Raw genomic sequence first — 25,176 nt, forward strand, 5'->3', positions numbered from 1 at the left:
TGTGCATTTGATTTTTCTTACCTAGATGCAGGACTTTACATTTGTTTCTGAACTGTATCTTGTTGGTTTCAGCCCATTATTCACGCCTGTCCAGATCAGATTGAATCTTAATATCTTGAAGTTGAGGACATGGAGGCAAAAGCATAGGATCTGATCAAATCCTGCACCATGCTGCTGAAGAAACCCAGCCCTCCTCCTCCCAGCAAACACCAAATCTTCAGCCATAACTTAACAGGATGGTGGAGTTTAAAAGGAGCTGCATTTTAATTAACTAGCAGCCCCAAGAGCTTCAGCAGAACCCCTCCTCTGAGCCCCCTCAGGTGGCTTCCCCAGCATTGTATCAAGGAGGGGCTATTAACATAAGGATGCCTTCTAAGTCAGAGTGCCAAATTCTCTACGGAGCAAACTTTACACATGAAAGCTCATCTCCACCAGCTGTCGTTACCAGCCTCCATCTGCTCTGTGCCTTTGGCCTCTCGCCTTCCAGCTGGGACCTTGATCTCCCTTCCTCAGTGGCTGTTGCAAACTTACTCTCTCCCCTAAACTCCCCTCCTTTTCCAATTCCTTTCCAGTCTTCAACTGACTTAGATTAATCTCTTCTGATGTCCCTGGTCTCTGCCCCAAGAACACTTTTCCCCCCTTTACTAAAGTTGGCCTTTCTTTAGGACTAGCTTGTTGAAAAGCTACACTGAGAAGCCTTCCTGTAATCTGTCCAATCTGTTCTTATTTTCCTAAAAGCCAACCAATAGGAAAACACATTCTCCACAGTGAAAGGAAGGAATCTCGTCTTTCCTCCCACATTTGCCTCGAACTTTGTAAAATGTTGGAATTGCTTTTAGAACAGGCATAAGAGCAAAATACTTGATCAGGTGTTTTTTTAAGTGGGAGGGAGAGCCTTGCCCTGTTGGAATTGTCCAGGGCTTAATTTTAAAACAGATGAAAAGCCTTCCTGCACTTGTCCTTTGGCTTATAAGCCCTTCCTGATACTGATTGTGCCTGCTCTGCCCTTCTTCTTCAGAGGTCAAAGATGTGGTTCATCCTCACATCAGCCCTGTAAGGTAGGTTTGGCTGAGAGAGAAAGGACCAGGTACCCAGTGGTCCAGACAATGGTTTGGAGTTGTTTCAGAGGCTAAGCGATAATGGGTGTGGAAGCTGGCTGTAGTTATCACTGGTGAGAAATGTGTACTTGGCACAACCTGCATCTTCATTCTTATTGGGCTGCCTGAACCTTTGCATTCAGAACAGGATGCACATAAATACACAGTCTGTGTGTGTTTGTGTTTGTGTGTGTGTTTGTTTCATCTCCCAGTAACAATCAGCTGCCAATGCATCAAACTAATTGTGGCACTTGTGATTAAACAGACCCTGAAGCTGTAACTGAAGTACTGTACAGGCCTCTTAATTTTAGCAAATCAAAGGCAAAGATAATTTCTCCTCCAGGGCTACTTGTAGTTCCATCCTAAAGCCCTTTCTCTTGGAAAATTCTGCCATTGGGTTTCGTTATTATGATCTGCACTCATCCTACCTAAGGCAGAGCTCTGAGCTTCGGCATTCTCTGCAGGAAAACAAATATCAGAACTCAGTCAAATGGCTAGATTCCAGCACCACAGGCCTGAAATTGTACAAATCTGGCAAAAATTCAATTCTGAAAAGTTCCAAAGTTTACTTTTTACAATATTTGGGTCTGAGAGGCAGGTTTAAAATATTAGCTTTCAAGTTCTTTTGAAGGCAACCATGTTAAGTATGTCAAGTTAGTAACTTCTTACAATAGGAGACTATAAATGAATGTCTACAGGTAAACTACAGCTAATAGTTTGCTCTTTTCTTCTTCAAATGTATTTCACCGTCAGCATAGCAGCATATAGTTTGTTCACTGAGTGCACGTTGAGAGACACAAAAATACCAAGTACCAGTTATTTAATAGAGGCATCACTGAGTGGATGTCAGAATTGCATTGGGCTGCAGTCCACAACGTTTCCTTTTAATTATCATGAGCTTCTTTTCCTCTGCCAAGTTGGTTGGGGTTGGCTGCAAATGGACAGAACAGTGATAACAGCTGCTAGCCAGGAAATGGGGTGCCATAAGCTTTCTGCTTTGGGGAGAAGGGAGAGTTGTACCGCCCCCCCACCAGTCACAGCAATATCGCTGGTTGTGATATGGCTAGTTCATGTTTTCCCCCTTGTCCTTGAATATACCAGAGAGTCAGGTGGGTGCCAGTGTTGCTTTGGAGCATAGGAAAGGAAGCTGTCTTAAAGAAAATTGGACCATCTAGCTCAGTATTGTCCAGCAGGGCTGCATAACTTCAGCCCTCCAGCTGTAGTTGTTGGACTACAACTCCCATCATCCCCAGTCACGGCCAATAGTCAGGGACAATGGGAGCTGCAATCCAGCTGGAGGGCTGAAGTTGTGCAGCCCTGGTTGGCAGTAGCCCTGATCTACACTGACTGGCAGCAGCTCTCCAAGGTTTTAGGCAGATGTCTTTTCCCAACCCTACCTGGGGATGCAAGGGATTGAACCTGCTTTGCCACTGATCTATGCCCCATCCCCATCCCCTGCACAGCAGAGTTGAGGACTGGTCCTTGGTCTTCATCCCTGGCTCCAGTTAAAGTGGTTGGCTTTGACCTGAAGCAACTTCTCAATAGTAAATTCTCTCTTGGGTACATATATAGCCAAGGTCTTGGTCTTGGCCTTATGTATCTTTAGCAGTTGCTACTGCTCAGAAGCCAGTCACTGCCGTCCAGCTATGCCTGCTGTCAAGGTGGCGTGTATTTTGGTTTTGGTTTTCTTCTGCCAGAACCCTCTGAGGGCCCTTGTCAGTTCTCGGTCGTTCCAGAGATATGAGTGGGCTATTCACACAGATGCAGAACCAAACAGCAGATTATGATGCTTCTGTGTCCACTGGCCCTCTAGGAAGGAGCTGCTTGATAGATCCGCTAAGAAAGGTGAAGCTTTATCTTGTAGCCGACGAAGAGGCAGCCTCCGTGGGGGGAAGAACTTGGCAGCGCATCTCTTCTCCCTTTCATCCTTGCCTGTCTTGGTTGGTCCCCGATGCAACTCCATTTCCAGCATTTTCTTAATAAATAAAATTGTTTGGACAGAGAGAGCAGGCACTCGGTAGAGGGGCCCTGGCATTACCTCAAAGCAAAGAGTGGAAGCCTGCAAAGTTTCTGAGCTTTTCTAGTCAGGGAGGGAGGGAAGGAGGAAGTGGTGCTTCCTTGTCAGTAGGCCAAGCAGGCTGTCTGATCCTGCCTTGTGATATGTAAAAAATACTCCAGAAATCAGGCGGGATTTAGGGCCTTTCACATAACAAAGCTGATGTGCTGAGATGCTGGAGAAGAGAAGACTAAAAGGGGATAGAACAGCTGTCTTTAAAATATCTAAGAGGTGATCGCATACAAGAAGGAACGTTCTTTGTTGCTAGGGCTAGAACCAGTGGGTTGAAATTACAAGGAAGCAAATTTGACCTGACCAGGAGTGGGCAAACTTGGCTCTCCAGCTGTTGTTGAACTACAGCTCCCATCAGCCCTGGCCACAATGTATTGTGGTTGGGGATGATGGGAGTTGTAGTTCAACAACAGCTGGAGGGTCAGGTTTTCCCACCCCTGACCTAGGCCAGAGGTTCCCAAGCTTGAGTCTCCAGGTGTTATTGGACTGCAACTCTTGCATCACCTCCAGTCATAAGGGCTTCAGCCAATTCTGTCTGGGAATGGTGGGAGGTGTAGTCTAGCAACATCAGGGGACCCCTGAGCTAGGTGTAAGGGAGAATCTAACTGTCAGAGCTGCCCTCAGGCAGGAAAATGTCTTGGTCCACCCCTGCCCTTTCAGGACTGCACAACTTCAGCCCTTCAGCTCTTGGACTAGGACTCCCATCATCCCCAGCCAGTGGCCACTAGTTGACAATCAGGCCAATATTTGCTGGAGAGCCAAAGCTGTGCAGCCCTGTCTTAAGTACAGCCCAGATCCTACCCTCCCTCTGTCCCACTGGCCTATGAGTAACCCTGCTGCAGGCCTGTGTTAAAAGCCCTATCAGAGAGTTGTATATAAACCTGTTATAATTAGCAATTCTTGTGTATAGCTTGGATCCAGTAGCCAAGACTCAACAGACAACATATCAGAAGGCTGAGAGTCTAATGAACTATAAATCTTAAGAGAACAAATTCTAGTAAGAACTAATCTGAGTACTTTCCTTTCATTATCTCTACAAATGGACTAAATTTGGTCCAAATCGGTTAGGCAGTTCACAAGTAAGCCCACTTGTGCCTCAAAATGTTCATGCGTCTGCTATCTTGAATTGGGTTGGATGACATCATTAGAAATCATGTGTTTGAGGTGTCCCTACAACTGTACCAAATTTGGTTCAAATCGGTTCCCACTTGCACTTCAAACATTCATTTGCCTGCCATCTTGAATCAAGGTGGATGACATCCTTACAAACTATGCCATTGAAGTGTCCCTTGTTGGGGGTTGTTAGTTTTACTCCCAGTAGGTAAACAGCAGAGCACTAGGGAAGAGAGCACACACTCCAGTTACAGAGTAGGTAGCAAAAGATGGTTTAGTTGTTGCAGCATTTAGAGAAAACACATGGAGATTCTTGTAGAACTAAATACTAAGTATTTATTGGTTAAGTACACTTGGATAGGAAAGGCCTAATCCTAGATGTTTCCATCTACTCTTCAAGAGGAAAGGAAGGATTGTGACTCAGCACAGGAAGTGCTGAAGAGTCAGATCAGGGGTCATAGAGTAGGAATAGATAGGGAGACCCTTACTCACTGTTTCTACTCCAAATGCCCCAGTGGTCATTAAGATCGTTGGTGCAAAAGGTCGCTGCACTGGAACGCCATCTCCAACATTCCTATGTGCCACTCACTACAAACGTACCAAATTTGGTTCAGATCGATTAGACAGTTCACAAGTTAGTCCACTTGCTCCTCAAACGTTTACACGTCTGCCCTCTTGAATTGGTGTGGATGACATCATCACAAACTATGCCACTGAGGTGTCCCTATGGGTCCCTACAACTGTACCCAGTTTGGTTCATATTGGTCCAGGCATTGCAAAGTTGAGGGCAGGGAGACAGACACACACAGGGAATGCCGAGTGATCTCATAAGCTTACTGGAAATTAAGCTAAAAATATTTAAACTAAGCCACTGTGACAAGAAATTGCAGGCCATCACCCTGTCAAGAGAAACACAGTGCTAAAGAAATGCTGTCATCTCCCAAACTAAAACTCACAATGGTCCAGATGTTATTTGAACAGCAGCAAACAGCATCTCTGTGGCAGGTTTCCCACCTGGCAGCCATGTTGTGAAGCAGAACTCACCACTGGAGTTGGAGCCATCACACGGTGAGTTTCCCTGTGATTCCTGTCTACAATGGTCATCAGTAAGAAAGCATTGCTGTGTGATGGCCCCAATGCATGTGGTGAAATCTGATTGATGATAAAGCCAGGAAGGGGGAATATCCCACTTCATACAGATTGGCTCTGGTCAAACTATAGCTTGACAAATGCATGGTTGGTGTTTTGAAGGGGTTTTTTTTTGCGGGGGGTTGTTTTTAAAGGCTAAATAGCAGACATGGGTAGGTGGATCTGGATTGGGAGGAAGGGGAGCTTTTAATCCCTTACCTGCCTCAGTGGTCACTCATGCAATGAAAAACTGTTCTACCCGGGTTTGGGAGCTGTGTGTGCTCCCAATTTTTGGTTGTGTGGAGCCAGTTAGGAGGAAAACCTGGGTAGAAGTGACTGTGTGGAGGCAAAGTAGGAGGAAAAGTTACCCAGGTTTTACAGTCAGTTCTATCTAGGTTTTCCTCCTACTTTGCTTTCACACAACCAAAAACTGGCAGCACACACAGCCCTCAAACCTGGATCGAACACAGTTTTTGATTGTGTGAATGACTTGAACAGAGTTCTTGATTGTGTGAATAACTTCAGTGTCTGAACCATGTCTTAACATGGCTGCTATTTCCCCCAGCAGGTGGGGGGAGACTCCCATTGATCTAGGCATTCAGTCTGGCAAGACAAATCAGTAAAACAGTTCAATTCCCATTTCCCACCCTTCCAAGCTGCAAAGCAAGCCCATCTTATATAAGATCTAAAAGGGGATAGAGCAAACACAGCAGACGTGACAGTCTAGTAAAACAGTCCCTTGCCTCTCTTCCTCAGTCTTCAGATGCAGATAGAAACCAGGGAGCCAATCCAAGTGAATATGTAGTAATAATAGGTGAGTTCAGCTACCCTAACATTGACTGGAAATGTGTAAACCAGGGACAAAAGGTCTATACAATAAATGATTTGCCTTTTAGTGATGGAGCCAACAAAAGGAAGAGCGGTTCTTGATCTAATCTAAACTTTGCCAGAATCTGCAACAAGATGTAAGTGGTGTTAAATCACTTCTGGGGAGGAGAGCTGGTTTTACAGTAGCGATCATGAATTGTCTCCTTTGCTAAGCAGAGTCTGCCCTGGTTTGCATTTGGATGGGTGGCTACATATGAGTGCTGTAAGATATTCCCCTTAGAGGAGAGGGCTGTAGCTTTGTAGGAGAGCATCTTCTTTGCATGCAGAAGGTTCCAGGTTCAATCCGTGGCAACATCTCCAGAGAGGCTGGGAGATACTCCTGCTTGAAACCTTGGAAAGCCACTGCCAGTCAGTGTAGATTGGGGGTTCCCAACCTGTCCTACTCCATGGGTTGCTGAACTGCAATTCCCATTATGCTCAGACACAATAAATTGTAGCTAGTAGTGTGGTATAGACAATACTGATCTAGATGGACCAATGGTCTAACTCTGTATAAGGCAGCTTCCTATTTTCCTGTGTTCCTAACAAGTGAAGTTTAGTCTTAGCCACTGCTGGGGTCCTTCTCAAGATTGTTCTGCCTCTCTGGCTTTTTAATAAATGCTGCTCTTATGACCGTGTTTGTTTTCCCTTTCTTTCTTTGGCAGCAGCCAACCGACAGCTGTCTCCACACAAAACATCCATCTATTCATTCCCTGTCCTTCCACTAAGGCGTACTTTCTCCTTGCATGTATTTGTTTTTGCACCACTTCTTGCCACTTGTCATCCTAGACAGATCACCCTCTTCTTTTCCTACCATGCCCTTTGGCCAATTATCCCTCTCTGCCTACCTGCAGATGTGGAAAACACACACCACTAAAAGGCTGAAGACTGTTTCGCGTGAGTTCCCCCTTCTCCTTTGCGAAAGCAGATTGCCAAGATAACACTGAAGATTAATTTCTCTTCTGTGGAGGGGAGCAGAACTGAATCACTCAGAGAAGCGCTTGGTGTGTGTGTGTGTGTGTGTGTGCGCGCGCATGTGCGTATGAGTATGCTCTCCAGCTCCATGGATGCTGGCTGAATCAGTGGTGTCTTCGAGAAGGGGGAAAATAATTTCACACACCATTAGGGCTGTTGGGAAGCAGCAGGATCAAGTTTTAATGAATATAGGATCAAAAGCATCTTCAAGGCAACCAATGGCTGAAAACAAGAGAGAGCCTCGCCGGAGAAGAGAGGACGGAGATGCTCCTAATGAGAAACAAAGAACGGACTCAAAGACACAAGGGAGCCGATTCCTCACAATTGTGCATTTTAAAGTATAATTTCTTCCTCTCTAAGAAATTAACTTTGATTTCTTTCCCCCCGCAGACAGGTGTATTTTCCCCAGCAGATGTATGTAAGAGCTGCACACAGAAGGCATGCAATTAAAACCTCCAGATCATATTTAAATGTGTTTAAAAAAAAAAAAAAACACCTCAAAGGGTTCAAGGGTTAACATAACAAGACCAGCCCCCTCACAAGCAATAAAGTTGACACTTTGGAATCTCAGCATCTATGGTGGTGTTGCATAGAAATGCCAAAACTTGAAATGTACATCCTGATAATTTAGTAACCTGTTTGCTTACTAATTTCACCACCCTTTCATCAAGACTATGTCTTAGTGCTTAATTAATCAAAGAGAAGGGACAGGGCTGTCTGGGGCTCAATATATGCTCTGCTTTGGAAAAATATTTATTTGTTTGCTATAGTGTGGGTAGGTGTTACTCTGATCACATTACCCTGGAGTCGTATAATCTACAATGTCTCCTGATTTGTTTCCAAGCCCAGTTCAAAGTGCTGATGATGGCCTTTATATCCTTAAATGATTTGGGCCCCAGGTATTGGAAGAACTGCTTCCTCCTGTCCATGAAGTTTATCCATTTATTTTTACATTTATATCCCACTCTTTCTCCAAGGAGCCCAGAGAGGTATACATGGTTGTGTTTCTTCTCACAGCAACACTGTGAGGTAGATTAGGCTGAGAGATAGTGACTGGCCCAGAGTCACCCAGTGAAAGTTTCATGGCTGAAGGGGGATTTGGTAGTAGTAATAAGATTTATTACCATCACTGACCAGCAAAACATCACACATACAATATAGCAAAATTTCAAAATACAGATTCCACAAACAGAAGATTTAGATAATCAATTAGCCTGAGCTCCCATATCGAAATAAATCCTTTTGACCAACAGATGGATGCCACGGGCTACTAAACAGAACTTAGCCACACTGTAAGAAATAACAGGGTTTTAATCTAATAAAGGAGATGTAAAATTCCTTAGACCTGCCTAGCAATTTCATTTTAAAAGATGTAATAAAAATGGTATGAATGTCCCAGTAATACCCACAATACAGCAACAGATGGCCCACCATTTCAACTTCACCTGCTTCACAAGGACAGATACTCTCAAAGACTGTTCCAGTATTTTCCCTCGAGCAAAGCCAAAAGTAAAATGTTAAAATGCACCATTGCAAATACTCTCCGATGTTTTGGAACTATCAAACTGGAAAGGTACCTAGTCGGAGTTAAATTATTCCTAAACCCCCCTAAGCTAGAATAATTAGGAACCAAACTGAAGTCTTTTTTGTAATTCTATATCCAATATATGTTGTCTTACTGTAATTTTAGCTTACGAATAACCAAAAGAAATCAAGAAACCAGGGCTGAACCCATAAAATGATACTTTATCTACTAAGGACCTCCTCCATGCAGACTGGAAATAATCTTCTAGTGGTAAGGAAGCCAGACCAATCGGAAAGAATATTAATTTGAGCCCAAAGTTGAAATGGTTGAGCCAAGACTGGGCCTCTGTCTTAGTTAAGGTGCCTCCAGGTACAGAGCTGCATTGCATATACTTCATGAAACTGAGATGAGAGCTCTCAGAAATTTAGATTGTACAACTTCCAGGGGGGCAAAATGATGACAGTCACATAGCTGACTTCCATACAACAATTGGGCTTCAGCCTTTGTCTCAAAAACCTTAATGTCTGTGGGGATGTGATGGCCTCCAGTAGCATGAGAAAATCTGAGGATAGCTGCCACACTTCTCTGGGCACTTTCTGTCTCTGTTTAATTTACACCTTCCAGGAACCTGTGGCATGAAAAATGACGCCCAGATACTTATAACACATTACCTGAACAATTATGTTCTCATTTTGGGAATGGGAACATAGCAAAAAACCATTACTTTCATCTTTTGATAGTTTATACTCAGGAGTTCATCATTGCAGTAGGAGGTAAGGGCCTGCAGAATTCTCCTCAAACCAATAGATGCCCGTGATAATTCTACTACATCATCCACATAAAGTAATACACAGAAAGATTTATTAGCTATACCCAGTGAGATGAAAATATGGATTTGCAAAAGGTTTAAACACAGGACTAATGTAAAAATTTAACAATGATGGGGCAAATATACACCCCTTTTACACTCTTCAAAGTCAGTACTACATCAGACAACTGGCCTTGAGGGTTGCATCTTACTGTAGGATTGGTATTATCATAGAGCAGTGGTTCTCAACCTGGTTTCCTCCAGATGTTGCTGAACTACAACTCTGTGATAGAGATTTTGAATCAGCACAAACAATTGTCAATATATGGAGGATGCCTCAAGCTTTCTCCAATGTCTGTCCCTTGGAATAAGAGTGAAGACAGGTTTAAAATTTACAAAGGCAGTATACAAAGCTCCTTAGGAATTACTGGTATATTTCCCTACTAAATGATGCAAAACTAATCCCTGATCCAGGGTTGCCTGACCCACCCTAATGCCAGCCTGTTCTTCCATTAAGAGTTTTCTTGGTCTATCCAATCCAACAGTTTCCAATGTAGATGTCTGGCATACAGCTTGTTGATAATACTCCCTTTTTGAAGAATGGAACAATAAAAGCTGAATCCCAGTCCTTTGGAACACATGCTGTTGGGCTGATGCATGTAAAGTGGCTTGTGAGAATTGGGGCCCACTACTCTACATTAGCTTTTATCAGTTTTAGGCAGGGGCATAACTACTATTAGGCAAGGGGAGGCGGCTGCCTGGGGGCCCTCACGCCTCGAGGGCCCCCCCAGAGGCAAGTCACATGACTCCCCAACACCCGCAGAACTTCCTTCATTATGATCCTTCCTTCGTATTTCTTCCTTCGACCTGGCTAGTATCTCTCTCTCTGTCTCTCGACTCTCCCTCCCTGCCTCCCTCCTTGTGTGTGTGTATCAGCAAGGGGCCCATTTTAAAATTTTGTCTCTGGGCCCACTCCAGCCTTGTTACGCCCCTGGTTTTAGGGGAATATAATAGCCTTCTGGAGCTTTACCCGCTTTCAACTGTGCTTACACATTTAACTATCTCCGAGGGGGTAACAAGAGGTTAGTCAGGCAGGGGATCTGGATTAGTCTCGAATTGCAGACAGTAGCCAGCAAGCTGCAAAAACAGGGTGAAAGTACACTTCCCAGGTTGCTGCTGGAATATGACAGCCAGTCTAAGCTTGCTGCCACAAGGATAGGGATTTGAACTCAGATCTCTTCAGTTCTATTTAAACGTTCTATCCATAACAACATGCTGGCTCTCAATGTGAAGTAATGCTGGCAATGTGATCTGATCCACTACCATCTGATCCACTACCATGTGATCTGATCCACTACCATCTGAAGTAAGGCTGGTAGGTACTTAAGAACACAAGAACAACCATGCTGGATCAGGCCCAAGGCCTATCTAGTCCAGCATCCTGTTTCACACAGTGGACCACCAGATGCCTCTGAGAAGCTCACAGGAAAGAGGTGAGGGCATGCCTTATCTGTTACTGTTGCTCTCCTGCAACTGGTATTTAGAGGCATCTTACCTACTGTTGCCAGACTTTGGGGTAGCTCAGAGAGCACCTCTCTATCTATGTTACATTGGAAGGCTATACAGGACTGTGGGATCACAGCCTCCATTATAACCTTTTTACCTGTCTGGGTTTGGCAAGACCCACAGCTGGTCACTAGGCATAAGCTAAGTATGCAGAAACGTACCCCAAGGTCTGGATGGGATGCCCCCACCCTTCTTGTTCACCCAAGAGGAGGAAATAGCCAATGAGCAGACTTATTTCAAAAGGTGAATCAAATCAGGGGAAGAAATCCTCCCTTTCATGAGAGATAACAGTGGAGCACTCCTTGGGAGTCACACAGATAAGCGGTGCATTTCCCAACCCATCTTTGAATTAACTATTTAGTTGGCAAGGACTCAGGGAAATGTGCACATCAAAACAGGAGATTTGTAATCTTGTACACCTAGAGGCATCCAGCTCTTCAGATATTCAGTTCAGCACAGCTCTATTCAACTCATACACGTATCTACATAACTTTACCATTGCCTTTGTCAGGCAAGATTCACTCAATGAGATTCAAGCTCAAGTAGCAACAAGCTTTGTTGTCTTTCATGCAATCTGCTACCCTCCGGGTAGACAACAGGGCTTGGAAACTGCCTCGGGGCACATTTTGAGCTATAAGTGCCTCTGGCCAAAACACATGGCCTCAGAATCTGTTTGGATCCCTATCCTGTGGACTCTCATGCAAGTTGTAGCCTTGCTCTTCTTCTCCCTCGCTTTTCTGCCTGCTACCCGCAAGAAGAGGCCAACCAATGTACAATGAACACACCAACAAACCAGGGAAGGAAAGGTAAACTAACCTCTTGCCCTTCTCAGCCTCCTAGTCCCCCTTCTATCTTTTCAGCCTCCCCACTACTTTCAAGCACTTTCCACAGGTCATGCACTGGAGCCAAACCAATCAATCTCTAAATTAGACCTTTAAGCTAAATTATTGCTAGCCGTATTCTTGCCTAAAATAATCAGCTAAGTTTTATTGCCTTGCCTAACTGAACTTTTGCATTTTGTACCACCATACACCATTAATAAAGCTGCTGAACTGTATTTCTGTCTCCTCATATTTTCCAAAACTTCAAACTTGCTCAAATTTGATACGGGAACCAAATTGCTCCATCTAGCCCAGCTAATTTCCCCACTTGAAGCCAAAAGTACATTTGAAGAATTTAGCCAGCGCTCTAGGGCAGTTCTGGTGATACTACTTGGGACAGGGCTTCTTGGTAATTGCTCCCAGGTTATGGAACTCCATCCCGCATGAGGCCCACTTGGACCTCTCAATTTCCACCTTTAGGGAAATTGTGACTCTTTTGTGGCCGGCATATGGTTTATTTTGTCATATCTGGCATAGGATGCATTTTTCATTTTGTAAGAGATTTGAGATCTCTTACAATTTGATCTGTGTTATTGTGCTGTTCTTCTCTCTCTATGGTTCTGACCAGCCGTTTTGGTTTTTTTATGATTGCTTTGGTTTTATTCTATTTTAATCTTTTTGTTTGTGTGAACTGCCTTGGGTGCCTTTTTAGACTAGGGTTGTCAGCTCTGACGTACATTGTTCCAGGAGACCTAACTCCCCTGCTCCTAACAGAGTAGTGATTCCAAGATGGCAGACATACATGCAGCAAGTTTATCCAGGGGAGACTTGGTGCTGTTCACCCCCATTGCCTGCAGCTGGAGGAATAGAAGCTGAGCCAGCACTTCTGCTGCCTCTACCTGGTCGTCAACCAGGCTGAGACACCACTGAGAAAGCCTCTTCCCAAGCAACCTCCATCCCACCCCAAATCTCTCAGTCCATGCCTTCCCACTTCCTCCATCACCTCCATGGTCATGGACATGCAGGTGTCCTGGGAGAAGCGACTTCTCTTGGAGGTACCACCTTGGCCAGGAGTCAGGGAGTGGGGTGGGGGGATACAGGATATTAAAATCTCCTAGGTTTTTTTAAATAGTGAGTGGAAGATTAATGCCAATTCTGGTAGAATCCCTTGGCAGTCTGGGAGGGTTAGCAATCCTGCTATAGCAATAGCAATAGCAATAACATTTATATACCGCTCTATAGCAGGAGCTCTCTAAGCGGTTTACAATGATTTAGCATATTGCCCCCAACATTCTGGGTACTCATTTTACTGACCTCGGAAGGATGGAAGGCTGAGTCAACCTTGAGCCCCTGGTCAGGATCGAACTTGTAACCTTCTGGTTACAGGGCGGCAGTTTTACCACTGCGCCACCAGGGGCTCATGGCAGAAAGATGTTACAAAAGTTTATAAGTCTATAGGCAGAAAGATGTTACAAAAGTTTAAAAGAAATACATTCATTCCTGCCTTCCCTCTGATTAGAGGAGAGTAGTATTTTTACCTGAAAACAACCCTGTGGTGTAGGTTAGGTCGAAAGAGTGACATAAGACATTCCTCATGATTACCCAGCAGACCTTATAGCTGAGTGGGATCTGAACCAAAGTTTCCTACACCCACTCTCAACATGCTACCAGCTGCACCATTGTGGCTTTCAACATGCTACCAGCTGCACCATTGTGGCTTTCTTATGAGACTTGCTATGCTAGGCCACGCACTACCTGCTCAGCATCAGTCCACAACAGTGGCTAGTCAATGCCTCAGCAAAGTGCATAAGTAGGGCATGACCGGAGATAGATGAATCATCATGAGTTGCCCTACCAGTGAGGCAGTTCTGCCTCATCCCTGCACACCTCCCACCCTGCAAGCCTCAGACAAGGCAAATGGAATAGAATGATCCTGTTTCGGCTGGCCAACTGGGAAATTATTGGTTTGCTCACGTTTCTGTTTTTTCCTAGGTTGCATGTTAACTATCTCTTGGTGATAATAATTGGAAGACTGGGGCCTATCAGTGATGACTCAGGGGAGGAGGGAGCTGCTGCAGTAATTTGACCATTATGGGGCAAAATCAAAAACCTGTTATGAGCAAAACTCCCCCACTTAGACTACTCTCTATAGGTCTTTTCAGTTTCTGGGCAGTGTTATGAAGAGCATGCTTGTTGGCCTGTACCTAAAGTGCGTAGGAATTCCTTCCTATTATTTTCTGCTACCTTCTGTAGCAGAAAATATCCAATTAAAAACAAACAAACATTTAAAATAATCACTAAAGGTCAGGCTAAACAGATGTGTTCTTAGGGTTCTTGAAACTGTTAAAAATCTTAATAATAATAAAATAATATGAGGTTCCGGTTGTGGGGGTTCCCTGCTGTTGTATCTGAACTCTTCCTGATAGTGTCTGACAGGGTGCATATTGGTCTGACATGCCTTTCAGACTACCATGAATACACAGCCCTAACACACATTCTATTCCGCATGCCAAATAATTTCTTAGGCCACCACAAAGGATTAGAATACCCTCATTTGACCTTAACATTTTATGACATCTAATAACACATCAGCAAGGGTGTCGGGGGCTGGCCTAACACCCTAACTCTAACTGGCCAAGTTGGGCATGGGTCCAAGTGCCCATGGCCAATTCCCCTAGGCCCATATGGGGAATGCTAGCAAGAGGTGCTTCAGTGTCGAGGGGCCCTGAATTGAAGTCAGTCCTGCACCCCAGTGATATGAAAGCAACTGTGGGAAGCTAATTGGGAGAAGGCGGCAAGTGGAAAAGAAGCGGGAGTGGGGTTTGAACTAAAAATAAGAACAAAAACTCAAGAGGAAAGGTTAAGCAATCCTCCCTCCCACTGATCCTCTGCTCTTGATTGTAGCTTCTCACGGTGTGTTTTTAATAAACATGTCTGGGGTTTTCCTCCCTGCCCCCTAAACTGGGTGAGGTCTACAACCTGCCTGCAAAAATGGCATGTTTTTGTCTTTGGTGGTTTGGTCTGGGAGTTTTTTTGTTAGTGAGCAAGTGAGGCCCAAACAGTTTTATATCTAGATGGATAGGTCACAAGATAGTAACATGTCTCTCCTAGCCCTGACATAATCCAGTACACATGCAAACAGATAAAAGCAGGGCCTAATATGTGGCACAGCAGGAAAATTTGACTAGCAAGCCAGAGGTTGCTGGTTTGAATCCCCGCTGGTATGTTTCCCAGACTATGGGAAACATCTATATTGGGCAGGAGCGATATAGGAAGATGCTGAAAGGCATCATCTCATACTGTGTGTGGGATATGGCAATGGTAAACCCCTCCTGCATTCTACCAAAGACAACCACAGGGCTCTGTGGTTGCCAGGAGTTGATGCCAGCTCGACAGCACACTTTACCTTTAATATGTGATATTGCTTACCAGGAACTCAGCTCTGCAGTATGTGAAGTAACAAAGAAGTGAGTACCTCTGTGCACATGCAGAGTAGCTGACACCACACCTCTCTTTTTTGAAATTAAGCTCTCAGCAATAAGGGCTGGGGTCGGGGAGAGAAAATAAAGGGTACTGAAATAAAAATGTAAAATGAAAGTCTTCCAAATGTAGCTTACCGCTGCTTTTGAACACATCAAAACATTCCTTTTTAGATTACCTTCAGAAAATCAGTAGTGAAGATTTCCCACCGGCATAAGGAGAGGTGAATAAAATTGAGCTTCCATTGTCTGTTTTGACTGTTGCATAGATAAAAGTCCTATTAAGTCCCTCCAGTGAACGAGTGACAGCGTTTTGTTTGGAATAGTTTTTGTTTGTTTTGCTAAAACAAAGATTAGCAAATAGAGGAAATAATTAAATAACTGTGGTTTTTGTACTGTCTTGATCGTCAGGAGCTTATATGAGTTTTTAATTAGTGCTGCATTTTCAATAAGTCTATCTGTACGTGTTACCGATTCTTTCCTGGATAACTGGGAGATAATTACGAGAATCCTGTGTGTGGGGTTTTGGTTTTTTTATATACTTTAACTAAAGGAACGGCTGATATATTTAATCATGATGTAGAAATGCTGGCAGCTTTCTCACAGCCCAGCCTCCCTCTAATTGCATTTCTAGGTTTTTAGTAAATTGAAAGGGAAAAACGGAGGAACAAAATAATTAAAAACTGAAGAGGAAGTGAATATTAAAAAAGCAGATGCTGTTAAGAATCCACACACGCAACTGCTTTCAAGGACATTGGTTTAGAAACTTGGGGAGACAAAAGGTTCTACAACCAAAGCCATGCCAATGCTTTTCTAAGAGGTTAAAAAAAAAAAAGTTCAGACCTGTCTCATATTGTTCAGATGATCATTAAGAATTTAAACTTCATGCTAGGGCTATGGAGGAATCCTGGTGCTCCCACCTGGATACCAGTGTCAAAATGCATATGGCATTGATGTGCTGTGAGGTTAAGTTCCAAACACAGTTGTCTCCATGTGGGGACTGGCCTCCAAAATTGTTTTAAGACACAAGATGCCTCTTGCATTTTTGAAAACATGTCATGGTTAACTTCTGTCCTTTCAGCCTCTGAGGAACATCAGTGCTAACCTCTGGTAACATTTCTTGTCATGGACAGAGAGGGATCTGTCTTCACCAGTCCAATAGGGCTTCCTCACTTGGTGTTGTTCACTTACTCCGTGTGTGTGTGTGTGTGTGTGTGTGTGTGTGTGTGTGTGTGTGCGCCAATGACACTGTTGATTATTTCCTGCTGATACCCATCACTAATATGTAGTCCTCACACACTGATCCCTTTCCACATGAACAGCTGTCATGATTTCTCTAGCACAGGGGTTCCCAACCTGTGGCACTAGAACTCCCAATAAATTGTAGCTGGGGGTGATGGGAGTTGTAGTTCAGCAACACTTGGAGTACCACAGGTTGGGAACCCCTCCACTAGAACACTGAACATGCATAGAACATAAACATACTTATCCTTGCACATCCTTACGTTGAGGTTTGCTATCATTCCCATTTTTAAAACAAAGAATCAGAGGCTAAGAGAAAGTGACATGGCTGAAGCCATGTACAAAGTCGATTGCTAAGGCAGGGTTTGAATTCAGATCTGCCCAGCTCAAATCACCTATGTTGTTATAACTGATAATGTATTTAGTATCTACAAAGTGCTTTACACACCTTGATCCAGAGAACCTTGATCCAAACAACTTTCACAGTGCTGCAAGAAGAAAATGCCAGCAGCCCAAATGTGGGCACACGTAGCCACATGACAATCACAAAGGGATAAGACATGCAATTACATTGTGGTACAGTGTCCTTGAATGCTCTCTCTTGTCTCCAGTGCAGAAAGCTTGTATGAATTAGTGATGGGCCATCTCTCCTCGGCTCTATTTGGAATTGCCTCGGTATTTACAGGCTTTTGCTGCAAGCATTTAGGAGAAAGCTCCTCTACATCTGAGATTTCCCACCACCACCACTTGTAATGTTGGTGTACATGTATGTGTACTTGAGTTGTACTTGCAGTGCTATTGCTCCCTGTGAATTGTAGTTCCTAACAGCAGCCCTGGCAGACAGCTGCTTGGAAACTGAACCACTGTCACCCTCTGCCAAAATATCTTAAGATATTTAGATCTGGGTGGGAGACATCAGCCATTCAAAACACCTGCATCACTTTCCCCAATAGATGCCACTGATATAGCTGCTACTGCTGGAGAGGAGCATTCCAGGACCTGGGAGTGAAGATCTCCCTACCTTCCAGGCAGAATCCCAGAGACACTGTTGTCACAATATCTAGGATTAAGCTCTGGATTGCTCACATCCCATCCTTCTTTGCAATCCCCCCCCCCCCGCAACACACATCATTGACTTAGCTCCCATCTTTACTGCAGAGACAAAGGCAACCAAAGCCAGTCTCCTTGAAGCTACTGGTCTGGGACTTTCTAGGAGCCTTGCCCTCAGAGGCAGTCATTTTGGAGCAACTGGACCCTACATTGCTGAGGTCTTTCTCTAGTTCACACTGGGCCCCTGTTCCTACATGGATGTTCATTTTCTACTTGTCTTTCCATTTGTTTTCTAGTCATTCCCCTTCTTCCCTGTCATGGAGGCTTAGAAAGCCAAATGGCCACCCTTAAGCACTCCCTGATTACCATGGCTATGACTGATTTCTCCAGAATGCATTGCTTTTGCAGCCAAATATCATAGTAACACCAACAGTCTTATTTTTATCAGTTTGTTTGGGGAATTTATTCTTCTGAATAGACCAGGGCTGGCTCCATGTTTTTGTATGGCCTTGGGCAACAGAGCATCATTGGGCCTCTTTTGGCACTACCCTTTTGCCCTCTAACTATATCACTTATCTCCCCCCTGCCCTTAAACTAAACTAAACAAAAGTCTTGGCCGACATGACTCTTATAATTTGTGACAATGCAAAAAAGACCTCAACACTGCTTTAAAATAATATACCACTATATTACTATATGCTATATACCTCTTCCACTATATACCACTATACCACTTCCCTTCCAGCCATTAATTTGTTGTTGTTGTTGTTGTTGTTGTAACTAAAGCAAAAGGTTCTGTTGGTACGATGGCTATGTGGAACCTCCACGTTCAGAAGCAGAAATCTCAGTGAGTTATTCAAATTCTTTCTCAGGTAATTTTGAATAACTTACAAGTGTACTTTCTTCCTGAAAAAAAGCATAATTACTTTACCAAAGGTCTGTTCAGAAAGGAAAAGAATGCCAAGTGCAAGATCTGGACTCACTCTCTCTCAATTTGATTTCAAGTCAGGCAGCAGAATATCGTACATGGAACTACCCCAGTGAAAAAAACCTTGCAAAATAAGTTAGGCCAAGGAGACTTGCCTGAGGTTACAGTGCACTTTAGACCATGGCTAAGTCAGCCTGAGTGATGTTGAGGGTGCAGGGAAGAGACTGAATAAGGCTGATCATTTGTAAAACTTGTACATTTTTCATGAAGTCATATGCTACTGTGAAGCAATCCCGTCTCTCGCAGACTCAGCTAACTCACAAGACTGTTGGGAGGATAATGAGATATCCCTGTTTCCAACACCCTGAGCTCCTTGGAAAAAGGGTGATGAACAAATAAATGGCATATAAATGCCATTGATTTCAGTAAGGCGTGTGTGTGTTTAAATATATTTAGGATATATATTTAGTAGTGCCATTCCACCCACACTACTCTTACTTACTTATTTATATTTATTTGACTGATTGATTGATTCATTTATATATCGCCCTTCCAAATGGCTCAGGGCGGTTTACGACAGGATAAAAACAATTAAAATCAAAATTATAAAAACAGAATAAAACCAATTAAACATTCAAACAGCTAAAAAAGAAAAAAGAAAAAGAAAAACCCTGGGGAACCAGGGCAACCATTTAAAACAGCTTACAGAATTTAAAAACCCTGGAAGGCCAAGCCAAACAAATAGTTTTTAAGGGCTCTCCTGAAAGACAGTAATGAACTCAAATTACGGATTTCTGCTGGGAGTGCATTCCATAGCCCAGGAACAGCTACAAAGAAGGCCTGCTTCTGAGTTACCACCAGACGAACCGGTGGTAACTGGAGACAGACCTCCTCAGATGACCTTAATGTGGGGTGGAGATCATGCAGAAGAAGGCATTCTCTAAGATAACTCGGACCTAAGCCATTCAGGGCTTTAAAGGTAATAACCAGCACTTTGTATTTTGCCCGGAAACATATCGGCAGCCAGTGTAACTGTTTCAAGACAGGCATAATATGGTCTCTCTGGGTTGCCCCAGAGACCAATCTGGCTGCGGCATTTTGAACTAACTGAAGTTTCCGAACTACATACAAAGGCAGCTCCATGTACATTGCAATAGTCAAGCTGGGAGGTTACCAGCTGATGCACCACTGTTTTGAGGTCATCCTCTTCAAGGAATTGGTGCAGTTGTCAAATCATCCAGAACTGATAGAAAGCACTCCTGGCCATGGCCTCCACCTGACATACCAGGGTGAGGCCTGGGTCCAGGAGTACTCCCAAGCTGTACACCTGCTCCTTCTGGTGGAGTGTAACCCCATCCAGCACAGGAAGATCTAACTCACCCCTCAGATTCTGAGCCCCCACAATGCGCACCTCTGTCTTGCTTGGATTCAGCTTTAATTTGTGATCCCTCATCCCTTTGTTATTCCTCATCATCTTATGCCTTTATTAGCTACATTCATACCAGGCAGAAATTCAGCAGGAGAAGTTTCCCTTTCACTGCAACTGCATGTCAGACTCTTATGCCTTTAGTCATAGCGACGTACCAGGCAGAAACCCAGCAAGTGAAGTTTTCCCCATCACTGCATCTGCATGCCCCCACTCCCACCCAAGCCTGCTTGGTTTTCCGTTTTTCAAGCAATGCTGAAATATCCTGGAACCCTGTCAGAAAAGAGGTGGCAACCTGAATTTGGAACTGAACTTTAAGGCTGCATTCAGGCATTACACAAAGCCGGAGTTATCGGTGGCCGGTAAACCTGTAACTACAGTTTCGTGCGATGTCTGAACGCGAGCAACCGTGACCTCACAGCCAAACCACGGAGTTCAGTTTACTTCCCAAACTGGAATCTGGACCTGGGATCACTCCTCAGTTTCGCTGCTCTAAACCTTTGTTACAAGAGGGCTGGGCTGTCATGTTGTCTGCATGCATCTACCACTATAACTGTTGTTACAAGTTACACAACCAGCAAGAGGCCAGCTTGCAGCAGCACCAACAGCAGATATGCTCTAGGGCTTACCCAGCACTCTATGGTGTGTTCCCTGACCGAATGCCACGCCCCTCCCTGCACACTTCCTACTTCCTCTGCCTGCCAAGAGGCAGGCCAGGCCTTGCTGCTTTTGTAATTAAAGGGCCAGCAGCATCACCAGGAGAACACTGCTTGAAGTCTCCAGTGTTAGGTCCATGCTGGACGCACTGGTCCTGTGGGAAGAAACCCTTCCCACTCCCCACCATCACAACTGTATCAAAAAAGCACATAGATACAAGCCTTGTGAGCAAAGGGCTGCTGCCCCTGGCAGCACACAGCCCCCCATGTTTTTTCAGTAAATCTTTACCCTTTTGTGTGTTCCTTTCTAGTGTGGGGCAGGGAGAAGGTTGTCCAAAGGTGTCATCTACTTTGCTTGTGTCCACTGCTGTCTCAAATACGTTCCCACCAAAAGGTATTCGCACTGTCCCTGACTAGCTGTTGCGGGACACAGTGTGCAGTCTAGTTGCATTGCGGGAGGCGTCTGAACATTGACAGGTGCTGCCCTGCCATTATTCGTCTAGAGCCCCTGGTGGCGCAGTGGTAAAACTGCCGCCCTGTAACCAGAAGGTTACAAGTTCGATCCTGACCAGGGGCTCAAGGTTGACTCAGCCTTCCATCCTTCCGAGGTCGGTAAAATGAGTACCCAGAATGTTGGGGGCAATATGCTAAATCATTGTAAACCGCTTAGAGAGCTTCGGCTATAGAGCGGTATATAAATGTAAGTGCTATTGCTATTGCTACTTGCCTAGACATGACCAGATGAAGTGGAATCTGAGGTCTGTGAGTCTGTCAGCGCCCTCTGTATTGGGTGGGTGTCCTTGGAGATAACGTCCTTCCTGTGGGAAAATATACACCCTCACATTCCCCACTGGTGCAGCTGTCACTACAACCCACCCTCTTCTGTCCTTCACATGAAGAGAACAGAGTGGTCACCTGTGGCCTTGTCCAGAAGCCATTGTTCTGCTGCAAAAGCCTAAAACAACAGAGCCTCACCACCCAACCAGTGCCTCTCAATCCAGTTCGGCCACAGGCACCACCACAGAGACCAGAGAGGAGTCGGAGATGTTTCGAGCAAAGCCCTGGACTGCTGCAGAGACCTTGGTGAAGTCATGGACATCAGAACAGGTGCAGTACCTACTGCCGAACCAGTTCCGCCATGAGGCCACCTTTAGCCTGATCTCCAGGGAGATGCAGAAGAGGGGCTACCAGCACCCATTGGCACAGTGCAGGGAGCGGCTCCAGCTCCTCCAGAAGAAATTCAAAGAGGTGGTGACACGCAACGGGACCTCTGGAGCCACGCCTAGGGCCATGCCACACTATGAGCAGCTGGGCTCGCTGCTGGAGAGGAGGGACATAACTCCAGGCCCTACCGCAGGGAGTGGGCACCCCATTTTGGAGAAGTGACCCAGGGCAAGCCAGATGGCAGCACCCTCCACCATGCAAGGGACCAGCAGGGCCCACATGCAGGTACCTGCCCCCACAACAATCCCTGCTGCCCCCACATCCTCTACTTGCCTGGGTGCAACAACATTGGCTGCAGCTTTGCCTCCTCAAGGACCCTTCCCCACCTATTTGGCCAGGGCAGTAGAAAACACAAGCTGCCCTGGGGTGGTGGGCCCATCACAACATCATGCTCTTGCCCTGGGGCAAGCTGGTAACACCCATGCCACTGCAACCGCAAGGGAGAGGAAGGATTTGGGACAGACAGTCCTGCTGCGGGTAGTGGGTGGCAGGGGACAGCTCCTGAATTCTGGCTTCTACTCTGTCCACACAGACAACGAGGACTATGCGACACAGAGTCCTCACAGCTCCTCACTCCATTGTATCCCTACGAAGAGGAGAGCCAGAGCTCGTTCATGGAGGGGTTGCAACTGCTGACCTCTGGACGGGACCTCAGCAATTCCATCAGACATGTCCCAGGTTCAAAGAACCCGGACCGCCAATGAAAAGGGCTGCTGGAGCCCCCGTTGCACATGACGTCACACACAATGGGGGTGTGGCCCAGTTGCCAGAAGGTCCACCCCTGTCCTCCCCATCTCATTTCCAGGCAACACTTGCTGCAAACTCTGCCTGAAACCAGAGGGGGAGAGCTCACTTGGGGCTCTCTGGAGCCCGAGCCACATCCCCATGCATGTGATGTCACATGCACGGGCATCACTGGCCGGGCCGCTGAGCGGGGCAAAACACAGGCTGCCGTTTGGCTGGCTTTGCTAATAAATGCACAGCACTCGGCTGAACTGTTCAGCCACCAGATGCTGGACATCTGCATTTGTGAGGCCCATCACTGATAGAACTGTGTAGGGCTTAAGGGACGACCTTGTGGAGGAGGAAGAAAGTGCTGTTTTGGGGACAATGCAGAGGAGCGCCACAACCTGCTTGATTAGAGACCAGGTGAGTGCACGTGCCCAAAACTACAGCAGAGGTCCGAGTGATGGGGCTATAAAGGCTGCGCTAGATGGAAAAGGAAGGGAAGCAAGGAAGGCTTCAGATGTACAGCAGTGAGCAAAAAAAGAAGTGTGCGCACGTTCACACATTTTTTGATGTCCACTCAGCTAATTTTAGATCCTACTCAGGAAAGCCCCGCTTTGAATGCATGTGCGCGCACACTGCCTTGATAATGCTGCCCAGAACAAAACTCTGTCTACACAGAGGTGAAAAAAAATTAGAGAGAACACTGGTCCCTTTCCCTTTTAGCCACCAGCATTGCAACCTTAAATGCCTTTTGCCATTTCTCCAATACAGGTCCTCCCCACCTTGAGGAGTCAGAACAATCCCTGCCTGGGGAAGGCGCCCCTGCAGAAAGGGATTTGCAGGAGGAGGAGCCCACACCAAGACCCCTCACCAGCATGGAGTGGGCTGTACAGCTGCGCAGCAGGAGGAGGGTTGCTGACCATCTGCAGCTGGCCAAGGACCTTTTATCCCAGGGTGCGGCTATATGCCAGGCCACCTGCAACTTCCTCCATTAAATAGACCAGAACGAGGAGTTCAGGAGGGCAGAAGAAATGTGGGTCTTCTAGGAGCAGAGGGAGAAAGACAGAAGGGCTATGTACTTTTGTCTCTGAGAACACCGTGCAAGCGTGAGCTTCTAAGTGCCCTGGTTGAAGCCTTTTAGGAGGGAACTAAGTGGTACCAGAACTAGGTCCTAAGGAAGAAATGTAATTGGATAAAGACCTCTACGTCACAACAGAAGTTCTAGGTGGTTCCCAAATATTGTCCTAGTAGGGTGGGACCACTCTTTTGAAATTAGAGGATACAAGCGAATGGCAATCTATAGTAAGTTAGTTCATGATGACTGTATTTTTAGAGTTGTTACGGGGGTATTTGATGTATCTATATAAGTATGGAACAGCTAGCATGTTGATGTATCTTTTTATTTTAAAAAAAGTATAAATACAATATGATAGATGGGTGCACGTCTGCTCTTAATATTATGTGTATCTATATATATAATTCTCCTGGGTGTGCCTTTCGAACGTGTGTCCCGGCACCCCAGCTGATTGGCTGGGCTGCGGGGGCACCTGATTGGGTAAGGCGCACCCAGGAGAACCAGCGGCCCGGGCTGTGAGCGGCCATGGTGGCCGCGGAGCTGAGGCGGCGGCGGCGGGCCCGGGCAGAGCCGCGGGCCTCGGGCGGCGGTGGGCCCGGCCAGAGCAGCGGGCCTCGGGTGGTGGTGGGCCCGGCCGGAGCCGCGGTGGGCCCGGCTGGAGCCGCGGGCCTTGGCCGGCAGCCTGGGCAAGAGGGTGGGGGAGAGGAGGCCAGCCGCAGAGGCCAGCAAGAAGCGGCAACGGCAACAGTGTGGGGGGGGAGGTAGCCGGCCCCAAAGAGCGCACAGATGCTCTGTGCGGGGTCGGCTTGTTATATATATTTTTTGCACTTTGTGTATTATGTTATGAGCTTGTGGAGAGAGGAAGAGTGGGCAGTTCTAAATGAAGTTGTGTCAAAAGTTTATGTTACAAATATGCATGTTTAATACTTGTTTGTACTGTGGGGTGACATTGGTAGATGAACTTTTCATATATATTTACTTATTTAGATTATGTATTATCTTCTATAGAGAAAGTCTGAAATTTTACTAATTTGAAAATCAAGCACCTGGCTCCACATGAGAGCATAGCTACTTAATTGGGGAACTACAAGAATTCCTTCATAACTAGCCGACCCCGCACACAGAGCATCTGTGCACTCTTTGGGGCCGGTGGTTACCTTTCCCCCCACCCTTCTGCCCCGGTCTCTACTTCCGGGCCCAGCCACCTCTCCTCCCCACTGCCACTTCTGCCCCCCTTCTTTCCCCCCTCCTGGGCCTTGCCTCCGTGGCCGGGCCCGCCACCTTTGGCCTCCACGGCCGGGCCGCCGCTGCGGCAACCAATCCTCCTGGGTGCGCCTCAGCCAATCAGGCACGTCCGCTGCTCAGCCAATCAGCTGGGCTCTGGGACACACATTCCAAG

The sequence above is a fragment of the Hemicordylus capensis genome, chromosome 6 (genome assembly GCF_027244095.1).
Source record: "Hemicordylus capensis ecotype Gifberg chromosome 6, rHemCap1.1.pri, whole genome shotgun sequence".
In the NCBI taxonomy this organism is placed as follows: domain Eukaryota; kingdom Metazoa; phylum Chordata; class Lepidosauria; order Squamata; family Cordylidae; genus Hemicordylus; species Hemicordylus capensis.